Source organism: Macaca fascicularis, chromosome 2 (genome assembly GCF_037993035.2).
Source record: "Macaca fascicularis isolate 582-1 chromosome 2, T2T-MFA8v1.1".
In the NCBI taxonomy this organism is placed as follows: Eukaryota; Metazoa; Chordata; class Mammalia; order Primates; family Cercopithecidae; genus Macaca; species Macaca fascicularis.
In genome coordinates this window covers 131,018,344-131,025,148 of record NC_088376.1, presented here as the reverse complement: position 1 = coordinate 131,025,148, position 6,805 = coordinate 131,018,344, and the positions used below count along the sequence as shown (strand labels likewise).

Below are 6,805 nucleotides of genomic sequence, written 5' to 3'. Positions count from 1 at the left end.
CTGAGTTCTAATTTGATTGCACTATGGTCTGAGACACAGTTTGTTGTGATTTCTATTCTTTTACATTTGCTGAGGAGTGTTTTACTATCAATTATGTGGTCAATTTTAGAAAAAGTGCAATGTGGTGCTGAGAAGAACGTATATTCTGTTGATTTGGGGTGTAGAATTCTGTAGATATCTATTAGGTCTGCTTGGTCCAGAGCTGAGTTGAAGTCCTGAATATCCTTGTTAACCTTCTGTCTCATTGATCTGTGTAATATTGACAATGGGGTGTTAAAGTCTCCCATTATTATTGTGTGGGAGTTTAAGTCTCTTTGCAGGTCCCTAAGGACTTGCTTTATGAATCTGGGTGCTCCTGCATTGGGTGCATACATATTTAGGATAGTTAGCTCTTCTTGGTGAATTGATCTCTTTACCATTATGGAGTGGTCTTCTTTGTTTCTTTTGATCCCTGTTGGTTTAAAGTCTATTTTATCTGAGACTAGGATTGCAACCCCTGTTTTCTTTTTGCTTTCCATTTGCTTGGTAGATCTTCTTCCATCCCTTTATTTTGAGCCTATGTGCATTTTTGCACGTGAGATGGGTCTCTCAATACAGCACACCAATTATTCTTGACTCTTTATCCAATTTGCCAGTCTGTGTCCTTTAATTGGGGCATTTAGCCCATTTACATGTAAGGTTAATATTGTCGTGTTTTAATTTCATCCTGTCATTTGATGTTAGCTGGTTATTTTGCCTGTTAATTGATGCAATTTCTTCATAACGTCGATGGTCTTTACCATTTGGCATGTTTTTGCAGTGGCTGGTATTGGTTGTTCCTTCCCATGTTTAGTGCTTCCTTCAGGAGCTCTTGAAAGGCAGGCCTGGTGGTGACAAAATCTCTCAGCATTTGCTTGTCTGTACATGATTTTATTTCTCCTTCACTTATGAAACTTAGTTTGGCTGGATATGAGATTCTTGGTTAAAAACTCTTTTCTTTAAGAATGTTGAATATTGGCCCCCTCTCTCTTCTGACTTGTAGGGTACCTGCTGAGAGATCTGCTGTTAGTCTGATGGGCTTCCCTTTGTGGGTAATCCAATCTTTCTCTCTGGCTGCCCATAGCATTTTTTCCTTTATTTCAACCTTGGTGAATCTGACAATTGCGTGTCTTGGGGTTACTCTTCTCGAGGAGTATCTTTGTGTTGTTCTCTGTATTTCCTGAATTTGAATGTTGGCCTGCTTTGCTAGGTTAGGGAAGTTCTCCTGGATAATATCCTGAAGAGTGTTTTCTAACTTGATTCTATTCTTCCTGTCGGTTTCAGGTACACCAATCAAACGTATATTTGGTCTTTTCACATAGTCCCATATTTCTTGGAAGCTTTGTTCATTTCTTTTCACTTTTTTCTCTAATCTTGTATTCTCAGTTTATTTCATTAATTTGATCTTCAATCACTGATATCCTTTCTTCCACTTGATCAAATCGGCTACTGAAGCTTGTGCATGTGTCATGAAATTCTTGTGCCGTGGTTTCCCCTCCATCAGGTCATATAAGGTCTTTTCTAGACTGTTTATTCTTGTTAGCCATTCATCTAATATTTTTTCAAGGTTTTTAGCTTCCTTGTGATGTGTTAGTACATGCTCCTTTAGCTCGGAGAAGTTTGTTATTACTGACCTTCTGAAGTCTACTTCTGTCAACTCATCAAACTCATTCTCCATCCAGTTTTGTTCCCTTGCTGGCGAGGAGCTGCGATCCTTTGAAGGAGAAAAGGCGCTCTGTTTTTTAAATTTTCAGCTTTTCTGCTCTGGTATCTCCCTATCTTTGTGGTTTTATCTACCTTTGGTCTTTGATATTGGTGACCTACAGATGGGTTTTTGGTGTGGATGTCCTTTTTGTTGATGTTCATGCTATTCTTTTCTGTTTGTTTATTTTCCTTCTAACAGTCAGACTCCTCAGCTGCAAGTCTGTTGTAGTCACCAGCAGAGGCTACAGAACAGCAAATATTGCTGCCTGAGCATTCCTCTGGAAGTTTCATCCCAGAGGGGCACCTGCCTGTTTGAGGTGTCTGTTGGCACCTACTGGGAGATGTTTCCCAGTCAGGCTACATGGGGTTGAGGGACCAGCTTGAGGAGGCAGTCTGTCCATTCTTGGAGCTCGAACGTGGTGCTGAGAGAATCACTGCTCTCTTCAGAGTTGTCAGGGACATTTAAGCCTGCAGAAGCTGTCTGCTGCCTTTTGTTCTACTATGCCCTGCCCCCAGAGTTGGAATTTATAGAGGCAGTAGGCCTTGTTAAGCTGTGGTGGGCTCCACCCATTTCATGCCTCCTGGCCTCTTTGTTTACACTGTGAGCTACTCAAGCCTCAGCAATGGTGGACGCCCCTCCCCCTATCAAGCTGCAGAGTCACAGGTCGAACTCAGACTTCTGTGCTAGCAGTGAGCAAGGCTCTGTGGGCATGGGACCCGCCGAGCCAGGCAAGGGAGGGTATCTCCTGGTCTGCTGGTTGCTAAGACTATGGGAAAAGCACAGTATTTGGTCAGGAGAGTACTGTTTCTCTAGGTAGAGTCTGTCACAGCTTCCCTTGGCTGGGAAAGGGAAATCCACCCCTTGCACTTCCTGAGTGAGGTGACACCCCCCCCTCCTTCAGCTCACCCTCTGTGGGCTGCAGCCACTGTGCAACCATTCCCAATGAGATGAACTAGGTACCTCAGTTGGAAATGCAGAAATCACCCATCTTCTGTGTCGATCTTGCTGGGAGCTACAGACGGGAACTTTTCCTATTTGGCCATCTTGGAAGCACTTGATAAGTCTTGTTTAATAAGTTTGAATCCTACCTCTCAAACCTATCAGCTGTATGATTTGAACAAATTATTTATTCTAATCCCTTCGAGTTTCAACATCTTTATTTGTAAAATAGAGCCAGTAGCCGCACTTAACATTATTGTTTTTTCTTTTGGTTATCATTCATTGGGCACTTATGTGCCAGGTAGGACGCTAAACATGTTAATATGGTAAATTCCTAGTAAAAGTTACATTTAATTTTCCCTTTCTTTGGGGATTTTAGTGTTTTCCATATTGTTTGGTAAATGGTTTCTTTATCTCCCTCAAAGCTGCAAGTTTGGCTTACAAGTTTCAAAGATATTCTGTTCATATCAGATGCTATTCACCCATAAGATTAGAATACACAGCCAGGTGCAGTGGCTCACGCCTGTAATCCCAGCACTTTGGGAGGCCAAGGTGGGTGGATCACGAGGTCAGGAGATTGAGACCATCCTGGCCAACATGGTGAAACCCTGTCTCCACTAAAATACAAAAAAAAAAAAAAATCAGTTGGGTGTGATGGCACACACCTGTAGTCCCAGCTACTCAGGAGGCTGAGGCAGGGAAATCACTTGAACCTGGGAGGCGGAGGTTGCAGTGAGCCGAGATCACGCCACTGCACTTCAGCCTGGTCAGAGGAAGACTCTGTCTCTAAATAAATAAATAAATAAATAAATAAATAAATAAATAATACACCTCAGAACCGTCATGACCTGCATATAAAGTCTCTTTACATAAGGCTTACTTTAAATGAATAACTAAAATAATTAATAGTTAATCTGTGCACTAATGTTAAGTCAAAATAATTGATATTATCTGAAAATGACTATATCCTTGATTGATAAAGCCTTTTGTATTGCAGCACAATACTTACAACTGAGAAATGGTGACTTTAAAGTCATACCACTATTGACTTTGAAGAGTGCCTCCCTATAGTTTCTGTAATTTTAACTTTTAAATTCCTAATTTAGTTAAGCAATTCACAAGAATTCTATTACTGACTTTATAAGTCATAGCTCCCAAACAAAATACTGATGAAACCTTCAATTCTACAAAAATTACATGCCCTTGAGAGAGTTACTATTTTTAGAGACATTTTATCTTTTCAGATGCAAAAGGGAATCTTGCATGTACAGATGGGCATCTTCTTTGAGGCATATGCTAAGATAATAAAACCACAGGCATTTCTTCTGCATAGAATTGTGTCACAGGATTGTAATGCACAAGACTGCTTTGAAAATACTGTTTTCTAACTTGAGACCTCGGTCATAGGTAGGAAAGAGAACCAAAGTCACTGGACACAATGAGGAAAAGAAAAAGATTCTTTTGCATTGAGTATTTTTAAATGAGTATACAGTATAGATTAGTCACTACTAATGGTTTGAAAAGATAAAGAAAACCAAAAGATACACACAAACCAGCTACCATCACTTTTAAATTAAATTTTAATGATTCTGTGTCATGTTTTCATGAAGGTGAGTTTAGTGTGATCCTTTTAAGAGTAATATCTTCCCTTGAATCATCAGAGGTGTCTTTTAATAATTATCTTCTTAGAATTGTTAACCTGAAACATTGAGATTATATATATTTAGTACAGGAAACTTCAATCATTACAGTGTTTTAAGTAAGAGGAAACCATACTAGCTAAGATAAAAAAGAAGAAAAATACCAAGTACTAGGAGCTCTCATATACTTCTGATGGCAGTGAATTGGCAACCACTTTTGAAAAGTGATGTTTCTTACCAAAGATGTAAACATGCACACTCCATAACCCAAACGTCCATTCTTAGATATATTCACAACAGAAATATGACATGTGTTCATAAAAAGATATATTAAAGTATTTATGAAACATAATCCCCAGCGTTGGAGGTGGGGCTTAGTGGGAGGCGTTTGGATCATGAGGGCAAATTCCTCATGAATGGCTTGGACTATTCCCTTGGTGATAAATGAGTTCTTGCTCTGAGTTCACAGGAGATCTGGTCATTTAAAAATGTGTGGCACCCCTCCACACACACGCTCTCTTTTTCCCTTGCTCCTGCTCTGCTATGTGAGATTGCCTGCTCCCCCTTTGTCTTCCACCATGATTGTAAGCTTCCTGAGGCCTCCCCAGAAGCCAGGCAGATGCCAACACCATGCCTCTTGTAAAGCCTGCAGAACCACAAGTCAATTAAGCCTCTTTTCTTTATAAATTACCCAGTCTTAGGTATCTGTTTATAGCAATGCAAAAATGGCCCAATACAGCCCCTACCATTTGGGTAGGAACTACCCAAATGCTCATCCCAGTTTAGTGGATTAATGGTGGTATATTCACTCATCATCAATGCAAATGAACCATCTGCAATGACATGTAGTCTGGTGGGCCAATCTTTCAAACTTAATGGTAAATGAAAGACCTCAGACACACACAGGAAGTACATATTATATAGGATTCTATTCTATGAAATACAACACAGGCAAAATTAATCTATACAATTAAAAAGCCCAAATAGTGGTTACTCTGGAGAGTAGGGAGATTTGTGTCTATAGGTAGCATGAGCGGGCTTCTAAGATGTTTGTTTGTGAGTGCTAGTCACACAGTTGTTTTCAGTTTGTGAAAACATGTTGAATGGCCAATTTCATGTGCACATTTCTCCATGTAAATTATATTTTAATAAAATTTAAACAGTAAAAAATAAAAGCAGAATGCTTTTAAGATAATGTGGTTTGCTCACTTCAATTTATATACTGTTTTCCACATTAACTTTATAATAATCAACAGCAAAGATTTCTTAATAACAAAACTATCATCTTCCCTGCAGAATATTTTTTAATTAACTAGTGATTCATTCATAAAACACAATGCAGAGTCTAGTTCTGCCACAAAATGGCATTGCTGTAGACATCATCATAGTAATGTCACTTATTTTTCTGATGTGTTTAACCAAATTAGTACATCTGAAGATTGCAGAATAAATATTTTATACCCCACTTTAGAAAGGCATTTTATTACACAAACATTAAAATCTCCTTCCAGAAAATACAACCTAGTTAACTGAATTTGTATCCTACTGAAGTTTCCTTAGCTCTTCAAGGAAAAATACATAGCGCCAAAATTACCCTTGAAAATTCCCCAGTGATGTGGTACACCAGAGATTGAACGACAACTCATAGTCTATACAAGATAGATGGTTTTTGCTTTAACACTAATTTGATCACTTTTTCTCTGATTGAAGATGAGATAAAGGAACTAGCTGGTATTTATGACCATACTAATAAGAGGAAACAAAAATATCAGAATCCCATCAGCCTCAGAAGCACCTGGAAGCTGTAAATAACCAAGGCAACAGCAAAGTCACAGAGTCCAACTCAGAGTTCCTGTAGGACGTACTCTCACTGGGTAGAGTGGCTGGTTGGATTGCCCTTATTTAAATTATTTTCCCTTTTGCTTTCTCCCAGTCACTATCCCTGACCCCAGTGTGGTGTACTCATAATTGAATTCATAAAATTTTTAGTTTACCCTTCTGAAAAATCAGAATATCTACCTTACATTGTAATGGCAAAATGTAAATGTATCTAAAATGCCTCCTGGGCAGCATAGTATCCAGCATGTCGTGAGTGCTCAGTAAATAACAGCTATTATTATTGTGGTAGAAGAATGTGAAAATAAATAAAAGGTATCAAATTATGACACAGTCCCAAAACAAAGTTTAAAATTAATTACCCTTTTTCAAACTGTGCGGAAAAATTTTAAAAATTTTAAAAATATGTATGATTCACCTCACTCAGCACCCTTTTCCCAAAACTCAAGATCATGTGGCCACCATGGCTCCCTTTCCATTCCCCTGGCAATATGGCTTTGATGGCGCACCATCAAGAGGTAAAGCGCATTTCTCAGTCCACTGGATGATAACTGACTATGGAATGTTTGGCCATCTGAAATCAGCAAAAGGGGCTGAGTGCCTGTTCCAGATTTGGGCCTCCAGAAGCAATGTGGGTTCTCACTTTGTCTCTGGGGACTCTGCCTCA

The 6,805-nt window shown here is 39.1% G+C and overlaps 1 long non-coding RNA gene across 1 annotated transcript in view; it reads right to left on the bottom strand.

The window, feature by feature from the left end:
• Positions 1–2,865: 2,865 nt before the first annotated feature.
• Positions 2,866–6,805, bottom strand: part of LOC107128958 (uncharacterized) — a 300,530-nt gene continuing 296,590 nt past the window's right edge. The window contains exon 7 of the long non-coding RNA XR_001488837.3: positions 2,866–3,448. This is a non-coding gene — a long non-coding RNA (uncharacterized lncRNA). The remainder of the gene's footprint in view (positions 3,449–6,805) is intronic.